This window comes from Rhinolophus ferrumequinum, chromosome 2 (assembly GCF_004115265.2).
Source record: "Rhinolophus ferrumequinum isolate MPI-CBG mRhiFer1 chromosome 2, mRhiFer1_v1.p, whole genome shotgun sequence".
NCBI classification, from domain to species: Eukaryota; Metazoa; Chordata; class Mammalia; order Chiroptera; family Rhinolophidae; genus Rhinolophus; species Rhinolophus ferrumequinum.
Window position 1 is genome coordinate 83,146,031 of NC_046285.1, and position 22,171 is coordinate 83,168,201.

Sequence of the window (22,171 nt, forward strand, 5' to 3'; positions counted from 1 at the left end):
CCTAAATTAGCTTACCTTTCCCACCACTGGAAAAGTCTGGGGAATCTGCCACCTGAAATGCCATCTTTTAAAAACTTGACTTGAAGAAACATTAGGGCCATCAATCCCAACAGTTGTGCTCTCTCATGTTATTCTCGCGCTCTGGTAACTCCGAGTGTGGTAAAGACCCCAGTCAAGACTTCACACCAACCTGGTACACTTGCAACACCTGCATTACGAGAATTAACTGCATCGGAGGCAGGCAGATCGTTTTGGGCCCAGAGTTTTATCGTCTTCTGAATTTCTCCTGCACCATCTTGTTCCTCACCAAGGTGAAGTTTGCATCTTTGAGACAAGAGTTTCTCCCTGGGGTAACCCAGCTCCATGTGCTGTCAAGGGGCATATTTTGACACAGTCTGTCCCAAATCCAGTGGTTGTATATGGAATGGATTTGAAGACAGTGGCTTTTCTTAAAGAGACAACATGGTTTTAGAAGCTGTGAAACAGCATTTCAGAAGTTTCAGGGACAAACAGAATCCTTTTTGCTACAGCCTCATTCAAAGGGGTGGCAGATACATTGAGGAGCAGCCACTGCTGCTGGGGTAGCTGGAACAGAGATGGTTTCCCGGCCCTTGTCTGTTGTGTGGGGAGGAAAAAGTTTTCCTCAACTCCCTTAAGGTCCCTGACTGGGTCTGAAAATTAAACTGACAAAGACAGATTAACAGGAGAAAAGCATACAAGTTTACTTCATATAAGTTTTGTGTGACATGAGAACCCTCTAAGGAAACAAGACCCGAAGAAACTTAGACCCGAGTATTGTGTGCTAGGTTTGATGACGAGTGCTCAGCCATGGAGGAACAGGGTCTGTAAGTGTAGGTACCTGGGGCAAACAGCAAGGCCTGTTTGTAAGATTCCTCCTGATGTCCCTTTGGCATCGGAGATACAGATGCTCCTTTTCTCCAGCTACAGGGAGGGCACCTCTTACATGAAGGTTTTATGACCTGTTTCAGGGAAGAAGGGCAAGGGAAGGAAGAGGTCAGAGTGACCTTCCTGCTTCAGCCATTGTCTCAAACTCCTTCAGCTTAAACATGCCAAGATGCCATATTTTGGGGTGTTGTGTCCTGAATCCAGTCCGTGGTTTGGAGCTTCTCTAATTCCATTACCAAAGCAGCTATTTCAATGAAGGCAAATCACAGGGAGAAAGTAATGCAAATTTATGAAAAGACTGAAGAAAATAAAAAAAAAATATATTAAAAATTCAAATGTTAAGAACAGCAATATGAAAGTAAAACAGTAAAAAATGTCTTAAAAATGAACCAACTATACTTCTATTTCAAGATGGCTGTTGAGCGCATTCATTTAACTTCCATTCAAATTACATCAAAATACCAAATAGAAAAAATGGTATCGATGATGGAAAATGGGATGATGCCCCTAATTAGCTAGATATTTGTAAGTTTTGCAGCCTATGATGAAGTGGAATTAGATTGAGATACTGGTGATTCTAGGGTTCAGTTTTCTTTAGGAAGAAAAAAGGTGGGATTCCTATAGGAAGCAAGTCCTTGCCCTAGTTTGGGATCCTTAAGTGATGAGAATTCCTTTTGGTCAAGTCCAGAGGTAGTCCCTCGTGATCTGGAAGCCTAAGGCCAAATGTCAATGCACCCAAAATATAATGTGGAGGGAAAAATAGGATATCAGTAGTTCATAGCGTGTGTCTTACCCTGCTGGACAGAAATAATGATGACTCCCCGTCCTACAGCGTGGGGATTTCTTGGCCGGTCAGTCTGGGTGTCACCATTCTGCTCTCTGGAAGATCGCCGTGATCCTCTATAGCCTCTTCAAAAGTAGGCATTGGGGAGAATCTACCCTGAGAGGAATGGACACCTTTAGAAACCCCTTTCTGTTGATGTGGGTTCATGGCCAAATGGCTGAGCAATCACAGGCCTTTTTGCCCCAGAGATTCAATCCTGTACGGCTTTGAGATCTATCAATTTACTGAGCAGAAGGTGTGCAGTTGGGGTCCTACGGACCACACTTGTTTCTGTGGTGGAGGCTAAAGAAATGAATAATTTTCTTTCCCAGTTCTTACAGCTGGGCTAATAATTAAATTAATAGAGACACATTAAAAGGAAAATAAAAATTTTAATACATGTACATGGAGAATTCACATAATCATGGAAATTCTAAAGACAGTGAGGCAACATTGGGCATATGTGACATTTTGGGACAAAGGAGAAAGTGTGTGTGGTGGGAAATGAGGTATGAGATTGCAGAAGTGAGAATGAGTAATTTACACATAGCTGAGGAAAAGAGGAACATACACGGCAGCGAAATTCTTGCTGGGCAGCTCAGAAACAATGGGACATGGGGTGTCTGGCTAACAGGCGTGGAGTCTTCCTGACTAATGCTGGGGTGAAGATTCTGCAGGTGATTAAGCCCAGGCTCCTTTCCAAAGGCAGGATTTTCAGTCTGAATCTTTTGGGCAGGAAAGAGGGGAAGTCCAAAGGTTCTTTCTAAGTCCTCTTTTCTTTCTTATTAAACACCTTGAAATCAGTATCCCAAGAAGCAGCTTCAGGGTGGCAAAATTTTGGTTCTGTCATTCGGAGCATTGTGCTCAGAATGCTTTGCTGCTTTTGCATTTTTAAAGGACATATCAGAGCCATGTCTTTTGACTGTAGGCCATGAAGTATTAGTGAGATGGGAAATCAATTTGGGTTTCTCGCCACCAGCAATTAAAAAAAAGAGTGAAACAGAATAAAATATGACAGTGCATTACACATCAGAAAGGTAAGTGTTGTTTTGTTAATTTTTAGAAATAAATATATCTGAATATGTATACTGGCTTGCAATGCCAAAGTATGTGGGTTACTGAAAGTCACTATAGAAGATCTCATTTTCTAGCACACTCTTTTGAAGAAACCCGATAGATTTATATAACTAAAGTGAGGACGACAAGTAATTCAGACAGAAATTGAGTTTTGAAAAAAATGCACGTATTGGAATCATTACTCCTATTTCCTGTTTTGTTTTTGTTATCAAACCACAGCTTGACCCATCTCCTGATTCAGTCTTTTTGGACACAGACATAGGCTGCATGGCCATTAGATCTGGTAGGTTGGCTTCTTTATTTCATTGTCAGGTTTTGGCTGCATGGACACCCCTTTTTGCCAAAAATCAGTCTGGTTTCTTTGCAGGTTGTTCTTATTCTGCCCCCATCCTTCAAATATTCAGATTGCCCAGGTTTCAGTCTGATTTACTGACTTTGCATCACAAAGACTTACGGTTCCAAGCCTGGGATGTTACCCCTCTCCGGGCCCTCAGGTAAGGAATAGCATCTCCCATTCCACTCCAAGACTCCCTCCGTGGCTGTCAGGCTGCCTTGCACTAACCTGCGTGCACTCCATTAGTCTTCCTGGTGGTCTCCTGGGCTCTGCCCCTGTGATCTAGCCCTCTTCCCAGCCCTATTTTTCTCTGCACTTTTCATTTGCCTAAAACATCTTTTTATTGGAATACTGAGACTAGTTTGACATGTTAGACTTCCAATAATTTCTTCTCACAGTCCAAAAAAACCCCAAAAAACCACAGCTTGTAGGTAATTTAGCAGTAAAATTGAGTAATAGCGCCCTCTTCTGTCCTTCCACAACACTGTCCACATCTCTATTTTAGCACTTGTCATATTGTAATTAATTTGTCTTTCCTCTATCTAAGGTATAGGGGTTCCTGTAACTCAAACCATTCCTTATTAAATTTTGGATCATTTCTGCTCCCTCCACAGCATTTAGCCCAGTTTCCTACTCACTGGAAACTATATTTGTCTGTACATCTTATGATCCTATACCGTGAAGATTAATTTGCCTTAAATGGTCTGAAAGAACTTTTTTTTTACTTGTCAAATTTGAAAAGGATATTTCTATTGGACAAATCAAGACCCCTAAATACATATTTAGTTTAAATATGCAAATAAATGAAACAAAAACTAATATATGGATTTTTTTTTCCTTTTACTATGTTTGTGTAGAAAAACCTAACCATTTGTTTTCTGGTTAAAAACAAACAAACAGGTGTTAGGAATAAGGAGTGCATACCCCATTAGGATTCCAAATAGTACGGAAATAGAATTTTCATTGTGGTGTCAATTGCCTTCTACCTCCAACCCCCAGTGTTCAAAGCTTTAGAATTTACATTCTGTCCTACCAATTTCTCTTTTCAGTTTTCTCTCCACAGTACCATTTGTTCATTTGCCTAAATTTTTGTTAAATGTCTATAAAAATAATTGCTGTAATAGATGACTGGTCTGCAATTAGATTATAAAGATACATTTTTTCTTTATGTTATGGGATTCTGCAGGAATATTTAATGGTCGTCTGGGAGGGGGAACCCAGTATGCTCCATGATAGAAATATGTAATTTCAGAGTTTCAATATTATTTCCTAGGCTGAAGAAGGTACTTCAGTTTTATGTCTGTCCTGCCCAACAGGCTCTGACCATCTTGAAAGTTGTAGATATTGGCTCTGTGGGAGGTCTTTCTGGAAACAAAACCCAGAGAGCTGAGTTGTGAAGCTCTTAGAATGAAGGAAAAGGGCCTCTGTCCTCTGACACTATTGTTGCCTCTAAAATACTTCATTCCCCGCCTCCTTCCAAATCCCCTGTAGAAAAAACAGTGACACTAGTTGGAGAAAAATAGAAAGTGGGAAAAGTTCACTTTAATTAGCATACTCTTTGCCTTTTAAAAAGTATTCATTCTATGCTGGGAACTAAAAATCTCTTGAGAACTATAACTGGCATATAAGAAAAAAAAAACTTAGTTGAATTGAAGAACTTAACCTAGGCAGACACACACTGCTATTTTATCTTTGTTCAGCATTCGTAGGATGAGTTATTTTGCTGATGTGTTAAAGTACGGAACCTAGAGTTTAGAATTCTGACATTTAGTCCAAACTCACCCTTGAGCTGGACAATGTAACCTATATTTTCTCCTTATTTGTAAGGTGAAAAAGTGCATTTGCTTGTAAGATGTTTTACATTTCCATACAAAAGGGGAAACAATTGTATACAAGAAAAAGAGAGGGTCCACATAATAAACCTGACAAGCTCAGGGGAAGCCAGCCTGGGGGCTGGTCTCTACAATCTCAGACTAAATTTAAGTACATAGGATGGTCTGAATGTACAGATTTCTAATTAAAAGCCAGTTATGGCAGGGACTCACATCCTAGGCCTGTAGCTTCCTTGACAAAGGTCAATCTTGACCTTAAGTGAACCTGCCTATTGTCTTTTTGTATCTAAGATAACATACCTCTGAAATGTCAGAGTGATTTTCTTTTCGAAAATTACTCAGGACACAACCTCTGCACCAGAGCACGAGACCACAGAACCCCTCATTGTTATCTTGTTTCCCACATACCATCTCTATGTGCTGCAAATGTTAATTATTAACTATCCTGTACCCACCAATGTAAAAGAAGTATGTGTCTCTGTTTTACTTTTTATCCAATCCCAGAGATTTCCCTCGTTTTGCTTTCTTCCGACCCCTCAATCTACCTACCACCAATCCTTTTATTCTAATGTATGAAATAAACTGAAAAACTGTCATTCTCTGGAGCATTTTCTCAATCCATTGAGATTTTCCCAACAATTGTCAGTTTGGTGGCTCAAACTCATAAAAATTCTCTATAGGTTTGGATGTTTCTTACGTTGACATTTACTTGGCATAATCGGCAGGATTCCAAAGAAGACCACCCAGGACCACTGTATGAACCCAGACCTAGTGCTAGGTACCAGCAAGGGCCCATTTTGTCCCACCTGCTCCTCCTTTGCATTGAGTGAACTTGGGTAAGTTTTCTTGGAATTCCAGACCTCCTTGTTTTAAGGTAGGAGGCCCTGACTTCATTTGAGCTGTTAAAAAAAAAAAAAAAAAATCCTTGAGGTGGCACTAAAGGATAAGGGTTGAGATAACCCAGGCTAAGGATAGGGTTGAGATAACTTAGGGACAGGGAAAAAAAAGGGTGGCTGACTTTTAATTTTGGCTTTTCAATTGGAATTGTTTACTGAGAATCTGAACAAAGCGTTTTGCTGGATAAATGAGTCTGAACTCATTCAGCTCTGAAGTGAAGGGGCATTTACTCCCTCCAGCTCGAATTTCAGGTATTCTTAGGTGACGAAGAATCTATGTGGAGGTTTGTGAGGGTACCCCTCAAGACAAGCAGGGCCTCATAGGGAATTCCAACACAATTGTAATTAAATAATTGACTTGTCTGGGGACTCACACATAAAAGCTGGTTACCCAGTTCTCTGAGTATGATAGTATTAGATACCTGGAGAGAGAAACTGAAACACATAAGAGGGTAGGAGCAACGCGGGAGGTAACAGACCCTTGGAGCTCAACTCATGAGCTGCACACGTCAATCCACCACACAATATCACTAGAAATTTGTTCAGACTCTGCAGATCCCAAAAGAAAACTAAAATTAACATGGGAAATCATGCCTCCGAGGAAACAAGCCCCTAGTCCCTAGCCCCCATTAATATTCCTGCAGATGTACAATTCGTAGGTAGTTTTTACTTGCAAATACTTAGAGAAATGGGAACATTTAACTAGAAGATGGCTGAAGATCAACTTAAGATGGCTGAAATGGAGTTCTTTTAATGACTAAATTAATTTTTGCATGCCCAATAGAAAAAAAAAAGCCGATCTAAAATCAAATTGAGTGAATGGGAGGCTTATGTCAATTGGTAAATAGAAGACTCTGAAATGGAACACAGAAACTTTCTTTTCTCCAGGAAGTTAATTAGAAAATTTTAGAGACTGTCCCTGAACAAAATAAGATTTCCAAAGCTGCTCAATTCCAACACCCCGTTTTTCTCTCTTCCTCCACTGTCCCACTATACCCTTTACTTTGTTGAGTAGACTTACTCTCCTTTCCTCCTGTAGTGCAGGGGATCCTGCCGACTACGCCAAGTGTCGTGCGGGGTGTCAGGCGGGGTCTCTGGTCCCGCTCCCCACATAAGAATGCAGGACATGGTGAGGCCAAAAAGGAACACCCACGGAGCCATAGGTAGGGCATTCATACCACTATACTCTCACTGGCGGCTGGGTTGGAGACACAGGAACCAGGAGCAACACAATTCTCAACCCTCACTGTGCTGCTTGCAGACTCAGCCACCATCTTCTTGCTAGCTCCCCCATTTTCTGCTAGCCTAGCCACGGCAGTTATATTAGTGCCCAATGGCTCACTGGTTACAGCTGACAGCCAACTAGCCACAGCTGATGGCCATTTGATCACAGTCGATGGCCATTTACTACCTGAGCCAGCACCTTTCTATGTGAGGCCGAGAGCCTGGAAACTGCTTTTTGTGGCTCTGTCCCCACACTCCACCCCTACAGGGTCTCGCGTCACAATCTACGCGACAAGCGTCTTCCACGAGGGGCCCTGTGCGAGGACCCTGGAGTTGAATGCTATTTCCTGGACACAGCCAAGCTCTCTGGTCACAGCCAGGGTTTCTCAGGGCACCACCAGTACTTCTGGGCACAGCCAGACTTCCTGGACTTCTTAGGGTACCACTAGTCTCCCCGGGCACACGAGGGCCTCTCAGGGCGCTACCACTCTCTCTGGACACAGCCAGATTTCCTGGACACAGCCAGGGCTCTCAGGGCACTGCCACTCTCTCTGGGCCTCTCAGGGTACTGTGCTGGAACAACAGCGGCTTACAGTCAAGGTGCTTACATATTCTTGATGGCGGCCGGTCAAGACACAAAAGCAAACATCCCCCAGTTCCACTACATGGTGGTATGTTCCCAAACAAACAGTCAAGCTGTCAATTAAATCAGGGATGGAAGGCAATTCCCCATAGTCCATAGTCATTCGCCAGGGCTGTCCTGGGGGTGAGGGATGACCTTGACCTCACCCTCAGCTCCCACGGAGGACTCAGCAAGCCTTTCCTCCTGGGACTACAAGTCCTGCATCCGGGCTGCCTCAGCAAGCACTTCCCTGCCCACGGGGCCGTAAGGACCTTCGCTTTCTCTGGCCTCTGCTGGTTGGGGAACCGTCCACGTCTTCCCACCCCTCCACTGGGTCCAGCTCTCAGGCAGCTGCTCCTCCTGGTCTTCCTGCAACTGAGTGTTCATACACACAAACTGCTCCACCGCCCTTCGGAGAGCTTTGGCCGGCACCGTACCCTGCTCGCTGCGCCGACTTCGTCATGTGTCATGCAGGACGGCCTGCGGGGTCTCTGGTCCCGCTCCCCACATAAGAACGCAGGATATGGTGAGGCCAAAAAGGAACACCCACGGAGCCATAGGTAGGGGAGTCACACCACTATACTCTCGCTGGCGGCTGGGTTGGAGACACAGGAACCAGGAGCCACACAATTCTCAACCCTCACTGTGCCGCTTGCAGGCTCAGCCACCATCTTCTTGCTAGCCCCCCTTTCCTGCTAGCCTAGCCACGGCAGTTATATTAGTGGCCAATGGCTCACTAGTTACAGCTGACGGCCAACTAGCCACAGCTGATGGCCATTTGATCACAGTCGATGGCCATTTACTACCTGAGCCAGCACCTTTCTATGTGAGGCCGAGAGCCTGGAAACTGCTTTTTGGGGCTCTGTCCCCACACCTCCTCTCCCTTGTCTCTTTCTTCTTCACCTCCTCCCCTGCAGCTCCCTACTGACCTAAGGGACACTCAGAATAGAAAGCCAGACCAGGATAGACTAGGAAAAAGAAAACCCCCCAAAACCAAGAAGTTCTGGCAGCAACCTTTGGAGAAAAGCTAGTCTCCAAGGGGAGAAGGGAACCAGCAATTGTATACATTCCGTGGACTCACAGAATTAAGGAATCTCCCTACAGATTTCCCCACCCCTTTCCAGGACGCTAATGGGTTCACAGAGGAATTTGATTTAACTGTAGAACCTATGATCCTGGCTGTTCTGACCTATTCCAGTTAATACATTTACTGGTTCCTGAGAACAAAGCAACAGAATGGCTAAATAAGGTTCTGTGGGAAACTCCTGTAGACAACTTTTTAAAATAGAGAGAGACACACCGGGAAGAATGCAGAGAATTAGCCCACTGGCTTGACCAAGCCATACCTGAGATTTTTCTCTGGAAAATAGACTGGACCAAGATCCAGCAATGTGAAAGAGAGTCTGATGAAACAGTGCTTAATTTCTTTGAACATTTCAAAAAAGTTTTCAAACAATACTCAGGTCTGTCTCCAGACAGTTTAAAGGATCATCAAAATTTTACTAAATTGAGCATTTTGGGAAGGACTAGATGAAGAGTTCATACTCTGATTAAACGACGTAAATCAAAATGGCCAACCACACGTACTAATGAACTGGCAGTTCTGGCTGATCAACTATCTAAATCTACTCAAAAGAGAGAAAAAGAAACAGCTGCCAAAACCATGAACTTACAACTCTAGCAATTAAGCAATCAGGTCAGACCTCGCCAAAGGTCTCTTAGACAATGAGAAAGAGGAGTCTGTTTTTATTGTAGAAAGCCAGGTCACCTTAAGAAGAATTGTGGAAAACTGAAACGAGATTTAGAAAAAGAAACAGAAGCAAGCATAGGGCTGCTTCAAGGACTATGAGAGGGCATTTCCTCTTTTCTTTACTAATACTGAAGGAGAAGCTGAAATTAGTGTAAAAGGGGAAACTACTACCATGTTTCCCCGAAAATAAGACCTAGCCAGACAATCAACTCTAATGCGTTTTTTGGAGCAAAAATTAATATAAGACCTGGTTTATATTATATTATATTATATTATATTATATTATATTATATTATACCCAGTCTTATATTATAGTAAAATGAGACTGGCTCTTATTTTAATTTTTGCTCCAAAAGATGCATTAGAGCTGATTGGCTAGGTTTTATTTTCGGGGAAACACAGTAAGGCCCTTGTAGATACTGGGGCTACTTTATTTGTCCTTAACCCTACCCAATTAAGTCACCCTCTCCCTTGGACTAAGCTTCTGTACAAATGGTAGGGACATCTAATCAACCAATGTCTGTTTTTAAATCAGAACCTGTTCTCTTCCAGCTAGCAAATGTTACCGGGCAACATGTACTTTTACTAGTCGAATCTGCCCCAATTCACCCAATAGGGTGAGACTTTCTTAAAACCAATGATGCCCACATATCCTTTTCCCAGAAGGGTGAAATGGATTCAGAACTAAATGAATCAGATACTGAACCAATTGTGATAGTAATGATTTTAAAGGAACCTCCACAAGAAGAACTAATCTTGAGACTCAACGTTTGTTACGGGATGTTCCAGTGCACCTTTGGGCCCTTTCTAGTACAGATATTGGTAAGGTAAAATCAGCTACTCCTATTAAAGTAACTATTACAATACTTTGCCTCTATCTAATATTCACCAATATTCTTTAAGACCTGATATGCTAGCTAGAATTAAGCTTTTTATAGAAGATTACTTTAAAAGGGGGGCTTATAATGCCATGTATTAGCCCCTGTAATTCTCCTATCTTTCCAGTAAAGAAACCCAATGGGAAAGAATGAAGATTTGTATAGGATCTCACAGATATAAATAAAATAATTATTGCCAGACAATCCAGGTTCCAAATCCACATACCTTATTATGAGCTATTCCTGTGGACTGCCAATATTTTTCAGTGATAGATTTATGTAATACCTTTTTCAGCATTCCTGCAGAAAATAAAATAAAATAAAAATGACAGTAAATACCTCTTTGCTTTCACCTGGGAAGATCGGGAGTTTACCTGGACTGTAATGCCCCAGGGATATATGAAGAATCACTCCTATTTCTCTCAGATACTAAAGGCTAATGTGAATGATGTTGACTTCCCCAGAAATTCCATTCTAATCCAATATGAGGATGATTTACTTTTATGTTCTAGGACATACTAGGCTCCCAAGAGGACACAATTTACCTATTACAATTGTTAGCCATAAAGGGACATAGGGCCTCAAAGGAAAAGCTCCAATTCTGTCTACTCCAAGTAAACTACCTTGGTTATCTAATATCTAAAGATGGGCTAATTAACTCCAAAAGACTCAGAGAAATCCTATCCTTTCCTCTTCTAAAAACAAACAAACAAAGAAACACCAACTTGGAGGGTTCCTGAGTCACAATTGCATTCCAAAATTTTATTAATGGCCCAGCCTCTATATGTCTTATTAAAATCAGATCGACCTGATCCAATTCAATGGAACCCATAAAGAGAAACAAGCTGAGGAAGCTCTGGAGGAAGTATTATTTAAAGTTCCTGCTTTGGGACACCTTAATTATAAACTTTCTTCCTTTTCATACATGAAAATAAAGGAAATGCTTTAGGAGTTCTAACTCAAAAAACACAGATATCATCATAGACCTATGGGATAATATAGTCAGCAGTTAGACAGTAGCCAAAGGGTCCCCTCCCTGCATGACAGCTGTCTCTGCTACAGCCATGTTATACAAACAAACAAGAAATCATTATGGGCTCTCCGTTATTTATGCTCTTCATTCTGTTGAATCTCCATTGAACTCTCATCACACTCAACACTTCTTTCAGTCAACTGGCTTCTTATGAAGTACTCTTGCTTTCTGTGTCTAATATCACTTGAACTCGATGTAACAGTCTTAACCCAGCAACTTTGCTACCTTCTTTGCAGGATGAAGACATCCACGATTGTGTGTTGCTTACTGACCACCTTCTTGTTCCTAGGAATGATTTATAGGAAACTCCTATCGATAATGCTGACTTAATTTGGTTTACAGATAGATCTTATATGAAAGATGACTAGAGACACTACTCAGCTGGATATGCAATAACTTCCATAGTGGGCATAATTGAAGGCTCCTATTTACCTGAATGAAATAAGATCTGTCCAACAAGCCAAATTCATTGCTCTAACTTGAGCTTGTCAATTGGTCAAAGATCGAATAGCCAATATTTACACTGATAGTTGCTATGCGTTTGGTGTAGCTCATAACATTGGAATGTTGTGGAAGCAGCCAGGCTTCTTAACTTCTTCAGAGAAGCCCATGAAAGAATGGAAAATAGGTTGAGAATTATTAGATGTCATACAGCAGCTGAAACAATGGGTAATTATTAAAATTCCAGGACATTCTAAAGCTGCCACCATGGAAGCAGAAGGAAATAATTTAGTTGACACTCCAGCTAGAGAAGCAGCAATAAGCAGCCAAATTATTGAGACCTGAGAATATTTCTTGCTCTCTGTTAAATCAATAAAAGACTCTGTCTTATGGTTTAAGTGGACAGCTGCAGAAGAAGAAAAGAGGATATGGCAACAAAAAGGGGGAAACTTTGATCCAGACTGAGACATGGTTTGCACCCAATCAGAAACCAATCTTACCTGTTGGGGCTCAATTACCTATACTTCTACATGTCCATGGGCTAATACACTGGAGTCCTGAAAAGATGATTTCATTGAGTAAACAGCATTACTGGAAGCCTCTTACTGTAGCTCATAAAGTGTATCGCAGATATCTGTCTAAAATATAGTCCTAGAAAATCACTCCATCGGTCCTATGGACATTTCCTGCTTTCTTTAGGTCTATTTGAGGTATGATAATTGGATTTTATTCCAAATGCCACCATCTCAAGGATTCAGATATGTTAGTTATGACTTACACATTTTCTCACTGGGTTGAGGAATTCCCTTGCAGGAGAGCAACAGCTTTAGCAGTAGGTCAATTATTATTGGGGAAAAAAAATTCCAATTGGAGAATTCCTTCTGAATTACGTAGTGATGGAGGGACTCATTTTACTGGGCAAATAATGCAATCCATTTGTAATGTCTGGCCTATTCTACCGCATTTTCATTGTGCTTATTGCCCCAGTCCTCTGGATTGGCAGAACGTACCGACGGTACAATTAAAACTCACCTAGGTACATTTTCAGAAGCTTTTGATCTCCCTTGGCCAAAAGCTCTCCCTGTCGTGCTCCTCAACCTGAGATCTACATGTTTTGGTAAACATAAATTTTCTCCTCATTAAATAGTCGCTGGTCATCCTGTGCATCTGGATGGAGGGACATATGAACCAACCTTACTAACAGGAGACATTCCGCATTATTATCAAGGACTTATTAACCAGCTTAAAGAAATTGATAAATGAGTAACTAATTCACTTCGTCTCCTAGGAGATGAAGACTTCAAAGATCGTGACTTACAACCAGGAGATTTTGTCCATTGGAAGACATATCAATTAAAAACTCTCCAGGGGCCGGCCTGGTGGCTCAGGCGGTCGGAGCTCCATTCTCCTAACTCCGAAGGCTGCCGGTTGGATTCCCACATGGTCCAGTAGGCTCTCAACCACAAGGTTGCTGGTTCAACTCCTCAAGTCCGCAAGGGATGGTGGGCTCCGCCCCCTGCGACTAAGATTGAACACGGCACCTTGAGCTGAGCTGCCTCCCGGATGGCTCAGTTGGTTGGAGCGTGACCTCTCAACTACAAGGTTGCCAGTTCAATTCCTCGAGTCCCGCGAGGGATGGTGGGCTGTGCCCCCCGCAACTGAGCAGTGCCTTCCACAACTAAGACTGAAAGGACAACAACTTGACTTGGAAAAAAGTCCTGGAAGTACACAGTGTTCCCCAATAAAGTCCTCTTCCCTTTCCCCAATAAAATCTTAAAACAAAAACAAAAACAAAAAAAACCTCTCCAACCTCATTGGAAGGGACCTTATCTGGTATTAGTAACTAATCCATGTGCAGCTAAAGTTAAAGGTGTTAACTGAAGGAGTCACATGTCTCAACAACAACAACAACAAGGAGCCTCCTGCTAATGGACATCTTCCCTTGTCTCTGACACTTGCCTCTGCCTACAGGGTGTCAAAGACTCCTCCAGGATGAGAAGCCACCGACATCAGAGGTAGACAGCTATCCCAAGACTTTGAGAGGGCCTGTATACCTACCAATTGATGTTGAATTAAAAAAAAAAAAAGAACACATTTATTTGATTGTCTTTACCTGTCTGCTAATCATATGTGGGGACAGAGCCCCAAAAGCAGTTTCCAGGCTCTCGGCCTCACATAGAAAGGTGCTGGCTCAGGTAGTAAATGGCCATCGACTGTGATCAAGTGGCCATCAGCTGTGGCTAGTTGGCCGTCAGCTGTAACCAGTGAGCCATTAGCCATGAATATAACTGCCGTGGCTAGGCTAGGAGAAGAGGCTAGCAGAGAAGAAAAGAGAGAAAAGGGGGAGCTAGCAAGAAGACGGTGGCTGAGCCTGCAAGCGGCGCAGTGAGGGTTGAGAATTGTGTGGCTCCTGCTTCCTGTGTCTCCGACCCAGCCGCCAGTGAGAGTATAGTGGTATGACTCCCCTACTTATGGCTCCGTGGGTGTTCCTTTTTGGCCTCACCATGTCCTGCGTTCTTGTGTGGGGAGCGGGACCGGAGACCCCGCCTGACACCCCGCATGACACTTGGCAAAGTCGGCAGGATCCCCTGCACTACACATGGCGCAGCGAGCAGGGTACGGTGTCGGCCAAAGCTCTCCGAAGGGCAGTGGAGCAGTTTGTGCGTGAGTCTGAGGAAGACCAGGAGGAGCAGCTGCCTGAGAGCTGGACCCCGTGGAGGGGTGGGAAGACGTGGACGATTCCCCAACCAGCAGAGGCCGGAGAAAGCGAAGGTTGTTGCGGCCCTGTGAGCTGGGAAGTGCTTGCTGAGGCAGCCTGGATGCAGGACTTGTAGTCCCAGGAGAAAAGGCTTGCTGAGTCCTTTGGGAGTTGAGGGTGAGGTCAAGGTCATCCCTCACCCCCAGGACAGCCCTGGTGAATGACTATGGACTATGGGGAATTGCCTTCCATCCCTAATTTAATGGACAGCTTGACTGTTTGGGAACATAAATGGACAGATTGACTGTTTGGGAACATACCACCATGTAGTGGAACTGGGGGATGTTTGCTTTTGTGTCTTGACCGGCCACCATTGAGAATCCAGTACGGTACCCTGAGAGGCCCTGGCTGTGTCCAGAAAGCCGGGCTGTGCCCAGAGAGAGTGGCGGTGCCCTGAGAGGCCCTGGCTGTGTCCAGGAAGCCGGGCTGTGCCCAGAGAGAGTGGCGGTGCCCTGAGAGGCCCTGGCTGTGTCCAGGAAGCCGGGCTGTGCCCAGAGAGAGTGGCGGTGCCCTGAGAGGCCCTGGCTGTGTCCAGGAAGCCGGGCTGTGCCCAGAGAGAGTGGCGGTGCCCTGAGAGGCCCTGGCTGTGTCCAGGAAGCCGGGCTGTGCCCAGAGAGAATGGTGGTACCCTAAGAAGTCCAGGAAGTCTGGCTGTGCCCAGGAGTACTGGTGGTGCCCTGAGAAACCCTGGCTGTGCCCGGGGAGACTAGTGGTACCCTAAGAAGTCCAGGAAGTCTGGCTGTGCCCAGGAGTACTGGTGGTGCCCTGAGAAACCCTGGCTGTGCCCGGGGAGACTAGTGGTACCCTAAGAAGTCCAGGAAGTCTGGCTGTGCCCAGAAGTACTGGTGGTGCCCTGAGAAACCCTGGTTGTGACCAGAGAGCTTGGCTGTGTCCAGGAAATAGCATTCACCTCCAGGCTCCTCTCACAGGGCCCCTCGCGGAAGACGCTTGTCGCGTAGATTGTGAGGCGAGAGCCTGTAGGGGTGGAGTGTGGGGACAGAGCCCCAAAAGCAGTTTCCAGGCTCTCGGCCTCACATAGAAAGGTGCTGGCTCAGGTAGTAAATGGCCATCGACTGTGATCAAGTGGCCATCAGCTGTGGCTAGTTGGCCGTCAGCTGTAACCAGTGAGCCATTAGCCATGAATATAACTGCCGTGGCTAGGCTAGGAGAAGAGGCTAGCAGAGAAGAAAAGAGAGAAAAGGGGGAGCTAGCAAGAAGACGGTGGCTGAGCCTGCAAGCGGCGCAGTGAGGGTTGAGAATTGTGTGGCTCCTGCTTCCTGTGTCTCCGACCCAGCCGCCAGTGAGAGTATAGTGGTATGACTCCCCTACTTATGGCTCCGTGGGTGTTCCTTTTTGGCCTCACCATGTCCTGCGTTCTTGTGTGGGGAGCGGGACCGGAGACCCCGCCTGACACCCCGCATGACACTTGGCGAAGTCGGCAGGATCCCCTGCACTACATCATATTAGTCATAATAATAGTTATACTTGTTCTTTGGGCTTTCCTTAAACTTTCTTCTTATGTAGCCCAGCTATTAATAATTGTTGAAGGTGTATGAGATAACTTTCGTGTTATCAATAATACTCTTTTTATGGTTTCTCTTTTGAAATGTAGAAGGAATGTTATTGCAGAAGGAAGGAAAGGGATGTCTGTATTTTTGAGAGAAGTTAAAAGGAGATACTTTGTCCTAATAAGTTGGTTTTTCTGAATGAGTAAAAAGAGACAAACTAAGAAGGACAAGGGAAGTTGTAGAAGGTTTGTGGAAAAGGAATCTTGAGAAAGGAATTTTACATATAAATAACGCTAGAACCCAATCAAGGGAATATGCTTACTTCCTAACCTGACAAGGACTACTAAGTATGTTAATTCAGATGGAGGCTGAAGTGGCTATAAAAACAAAAATAGATGGCCTTCTGTAACAGCTGCTGAGGCACAGGAAATTTATTTATAAAACTCTTACTGTTCTCCTGGCCTCTGGAAATTTTTTGATGGTAATTGTAATATACACAAGGCTGTAATTATTACAGCCTTTACAGCCGTGGCCCCAATTAAACTTTAAAGTTACAGTTCCGAATTGCACAACTAGCAGGAATCGGATTAATAATGAACGACACTTGAGTGCTTCCAATGGGAAGTAAATGGGCCATATTAAAGTAGTAATAATAATAATAATAATAATAATAATAATAATACCAGTAAATGGGAATCCGTCTTATGGTCAGATTGTGAAAACAGAACAGGTGAATGGTTGTGCCTTCAAACTATAATGTTATGCTAGATGCAAAGTACAGAAAACTGGGACAGCAAAACTTGGATCATGACAGCGTGCAGGTTAGAAATGATCCAGAGTGGTTTTTTGTTGTTGTTGTTGTTTTTTATCTTAATGAAGGCCATGAGACCTGACTGTCTCCAATTTACCTGTGTAACTCTTTTGAGAAAAATTCAGCCTTGACTTCCTTCTAAGGTTACGGTCTTGCAACACCTCAGTGTTCCACCATTTCAGCAAAACAAATGATGGCACTAAGACTTCTTAGGAATGAGCTTTCCTAGCACCATGGGACCACATTATCCAACCAAGAGGTTGGTCACTAATGCATCCTTCGGATTGACTTATGACCAAAAGGGGGAAGTGTTGACGAAAAGTTCACATTCTAAACCTGACAAGCTCAGGGTAGGCCAGCATAGCGGGGCCTACAAACTCAGAGACCACATGTAACCACATAGGATGGTCTGAACATAAAAATTCCTAACTAAAAGCGGGTCATGGCAGGTAGTCACGTTCTAGACCTGTAGTTTCCTTGACAGAGGTCAATCTTGACCTTAAGTGAGCTTGTCTATTGTCTTTTTGAATTTAAGATAACATGCCTTTGAAATGTCAGGGTAATCTTCTTTTCCAGACCACTCAGGGTACAACCTCTCTATCAGAGCATGAGACCATAGAACCCCTCATTCTTATCTTGTTTCCTACACACCATCTCTATGTGATGCAAATGTTAATTATTAACTATCCTGTACTGATGTAGGAATACTTCTCTGTGAGTCCCCAAATGATGTAGGGGACTTTGAGTGAGTGAGTGAGTGCTGGTATCGTGTCTCGTGAGACCTTAGAATGGAAACACGGATGCAGGAGAGGCAAAGAGTTTTAAAAAGACGATAGTTTATTGAAAGCAAAGGGTCAGAGTTCCCGAGCAGGAGGGGGGTCCCGAAAGGGGGTGCCCAGTGACTGAGGCAAAAGCTCTTACTTTTATACCTTCCCTAGCCTGCTTGGGTAAAGGGGCTGGAGCCTTCAAATTGGCTTCATCTATCAGGTTTGTCCTGTTTGCCCATCCTGAAGTGATTAACGAAATAACCCGTTCCTATCTATCAGATCTGCTCATTTGTCGGCCAAAAGGGATTTATGAGATAATTTATTAAAGTCAGAGTGCGTTCTCATGTCTTTGTCCTGGAGTGAAGGAGACATTCCAGAACCTGGAGTTTCAGGATATGGCTGCCTTTTGCTTATTCTATCAGGGACCTTCCTGTCTACCTAATGACATGCTAGCTAACCTATCTCAGTACCCACCAATGTAAAAGAAGTATGTGTCTCTCTATTTTTCTTTTTATCCAATCCCAGAGATTCCCACTCATCTTTACTTTCTCCGGCCCCCTTAATCTACCTACCACCAATGGAGTTCATGTAACCTTCCATATGTTTCCCTCTTTTATTGTAATGTAGAAAATAAGCTGCCAGAACTGCCATTCTCAGGAGCATTTTATCAATCGATTGAGATTTTGTTTCATATAAATATCACATTTAAAAATGGATCATGTAAAACTGTTATTGTCTATTGGTAAGATGATTAGCCTTAAATTTTTTTTTCCTCCATAGGCCAAATACATTTCAATAAGTAGATTTTGGTAGCATTTAAAAGCTTTACTAGGTTGCCAATAACAGTAAAAATAACTGACATTTTTAAAGCTCAGTTTGTACTAGGCATTTTGCTAAGAGCTTCACATGTATTGGTCTTATTTAGTTATTTTGGAGGCATATATTTCTTCCATTAACAAAGGTCATAGCACTGCAACAATGTGTTAATTTATGAATGTAAGTATTTTAGTGAATTCCCCACATTCCTGAATAGATAAAAGATTGCCAAAATATTAATAATTGTTGAAACTGGTTACTAATACATAGGGCTTCATTATAGGATTCTACTTTCGTGTGCCTATGAAAATTTCCCTGATAAAAAATGAAAAAGACAAAACAAAACTCTCCAGCCGGCGGGGGGGGGGGGGGGGGGAAGATTGGTGGCACTTGCACTGATTCAGCCTCCCCCCACCCCCACTCCCATGGTTCTTCCTGATGTACTCAGGAAGTTTCTCATTAAAAAAAAAAAAAAAATCTGGCATATACATATGAATCTTTCCAAGCTGTTTATGTCTTTCTTTGGTGGCCAGTTCAGGAGGGGGTACTGTAGGGAACCCACTCTTTTTATCTGCCAGAATCCCTTCCTACCCTCCTCTGGAGAACAAATCCTCCCTATGTTACCTTCTGAGAGTTGTGCAGCTGCCACTCACACTGTCCCACCTCCCTGGCTATGGGGATGGGCGTGTAATCAGGGACTGGCTACACATATAGTCTACATGTTGTTGACCACACTAATTGATCCCTGGATGGACACATGACCTGAACCAGGTCAATTAGAATCCTTTCCTACAATCTTATTCACAAAGGGAAAAAGCAGGAAGTCCTCTCTTTCCTCTGGGATCATGCGCCCAGATGAGGGAAGCCTGGAGCTGTCCCTGGTAATGCTTTCCCCACCCTCACCCGCCTATAGAGGAAGCTCACATGTGAGTACTCAAGAAATATGTCTTGTAAGAGGGATAACTCCTCCTTGATAATGATTAAGCTCTTTGATCATTCTCTTGACTTCTTGGTGTATTCAGTGAAACAGGGATAATATTCATCTTCACTCTTTTCATGGATATAACTTAAAGATTATTATTGATTAAATTTGAGTATCTTAAATATGGCTAGTTTTGCAATTGAAAGCACCATTTTTGTACAGCTCTAAAAATCTGCTTCCAACATGCAGATTCCTAGTGCAGTTTTCTAAGAAACCCCTTACGATATGCAGCACAGCAGGCCCACCACAAGGTGCATCAATCATCTTACCATGTATCAGGCAGCTTTTACAGGGTTTTCTGTGATCCTGGTGTCAGTGCACATTCTGTATCAAGGCAGAGGTGATATGTAGAAATCTGGCAGCTATTTAGAGGGGAGGCCAGGCAGTGCTGTGCCAGTATAATTAATGAGAGTCATCGCTCTGGAAGTGAGAGGAGAGTGGGGGTTGGGAAGGATGTCTTTCACCAGTCAATGGCATTTAAGAAAAATCGGTGCTTTCACAGCCCTTTTACTGCTGGGAGGAGGGTAGGTCAAAGGACCACTGTAAAGGGCTTTCTGTAACTCACTGCACGGATGGAGGTCCTCCGTGTACAGAAACAGGGAGGATTCAATCCCAGACTTTTCAGCTGGGCTGATTTCAATCTTGAATTGAGGTACCAGCAGGAGTCCCTTATATTTGGTAAATCGTTACTAAAAGATTATAGCTCTTGTGACCAAGAGACCATTAAAAAATGTACTTCACTACCATATAAGACATATAGCTCAAAGAAGTATTAAACTTAGACCCCATTTTTTCCAATTCCCCTGTAACCAGTGAAGTAAGAGGGTAGTATTTGTTTTGTTTTTCTATTGACTTTTTGGTAACCATGGAAAGGCTTGTGTAACCTAGAGAGGCTGTTTATTACCCACTGTCTAATCCCTTTGTTATTATTCCCCCTGATTGTCACAAGCAGGGAAAAATAGTTCTGTTCTGCTTCCAAAACCTTAGCGATGTAACAACAATATTTTTTGGTTTTAGTTAATGATTTTTCTCTGATGCATGGTATTAAAAAAAGACTCAGGGGGAAAAACTACATTAAAACATTTATGGATATGTACGTATGTCCTAAGACCATGCTTAAATATGATTCACACCAACCTCAGATGGGCTACCTTTGGTGAAGAAGAGAGGGAGAAAGGGTTTTAGCTGTTATCTGTTATATATTTTATTTAAAAAAGAAAGGGTAGGGGGAGCAAGAGTATTATATGGGTGGTTGTTTTTGGTAGGCTTGAAATATTGCATAATTACAAAAATGTCAAGTTCACAATATTATAGACCTTAAAATTGTCAAAATAAAGAATTCATAGCAAACAAATGCTCTTGTTACGCATTTTGTGTCTGAGTTTATTTCAGCATGTGCATCTATGGTTGGTTTTTCAGAGATAAAATACACACAGGAGGTGGAGGGAGGTAACTTCCCTGGTTGTGTGTGGGGTTGTCTTGGTCTCTCTCTCGTTTTTTTTTTTTTTTTTTGGCCTTCCTATTCACCAAGGAGATTACCAGCCAAACAAATCTCCAAAAAAGCTCATGTCTACAAAGCAAAAAGCAATTTGGGTGTAGAAGTATTATCTCTTTAATTTCTCATGAATTGAGGATTTGTGTGAGCATATAAAAAAAAAACAAAAAGGAAATTTGGGGAAGTTTCTTTCTGTGGAGCCAAAACACCTTATATGCCTTTCCAAATTGATTTCTTCCTGCTTCCCTAGCAGGAAGAAATTCAAGTGACTACTCTGGTGGCTTTTCCTTTATTTTTTTTTTTTTGAGTCTAGGTTTGCTTTCAGGATAAAGTTTCTTCTTGCCCATGGTGCTTTGCTGTAACATTGTAATTGCCTCTGTTGAATTGAATAATACAAATGGGTTGTTTCTATGGTATCGGATAAGTGGGATGAAAAGGTGAAACCCTAGATCTTGCGCTGAGAGGTCACGGTGCTATCCGACCCCCCACCCCACCAACACACGCACTCTGTCAGTCAAAGAGTACCCACAGTCAGGCCCGGCTCTTCAAGCTCCGGCACTCATTTGTAACTTCCTGAGCAAATTCACGCATGAAAAAGAAAATGACTTTAGTTTATGTTGTGACTAAGCCCAGAAAATCCCTGCCAACCCCATGCTGCCAGCTTTTCGAGGACCTTCTTATTGGTGGAGAATTTTAAATTGAAGGTGAGTGAGGAGCAGTCCCTCCCAGCCAGGCTTTGAACTAACAATAGGGCAGGTTGAATGAAGGCTGATAAACGTAAGTCCTGGAATCCCGACGCCGGATCACACCGCGGCTGCCGAGGCCAGCGGTCGTCTGAGTGCCAGCAGCGGTACCGACCTGCGCACTCACCACGTCGGTGCGCTCAGTAGATTTCATCGTTTCGTCACCCTTTGAGTACCTACTGTGCGCAAACTTTCCTTCACCGTGGCGGTGCTCTAACTCACCGCGCGTTGCCCGCCTGAATCTACCACCCACTAAATTGATCTGATTGAATAATTGGCCCGTTAACGCTTAGGAGAGGAAATCTGGAAAAAGAGACGAGATGGCGGGGGTAAGGGGAAGAAAATAAAAGCAGTTTGTTACCTACACTCGCTCTTCCTCAGTCTTAGCTGTACTTCACTCAAAGCAGGTCTCCTTGGTTACAATGGCATAACAGAGTCTATTTTCTTGGAATGGTAAAAAACGGGAGGGGCAATG

General features: G+C 43.2%; 1 long non-coding RNA gene across 1 annotated transcript; it reads right to left on the reverse strand.

Annotated features, from left to right (window-relative positions):
* Positions 1 to 1,722: 1,722 nt before the first annotated feature.
* Positions 1,723 to 22,111, reverse strand: LOC117014458 (uncharacterized). The gene is made up of 3 exons (XR_004421530.1): positions 22,058 to 22,111; positions 10,569 to 10,642; positions 1,723 to 1,846 (listed from the first exon to the last, which is right to left on the reverse strand). It is a non-coding gene; the product is annotated as an uncharacterized LOC117014458 (long non-coding RNA).
* Between the last annotated feature and the right edge of the window lie 60 nt (positions 22,112 to 22,171).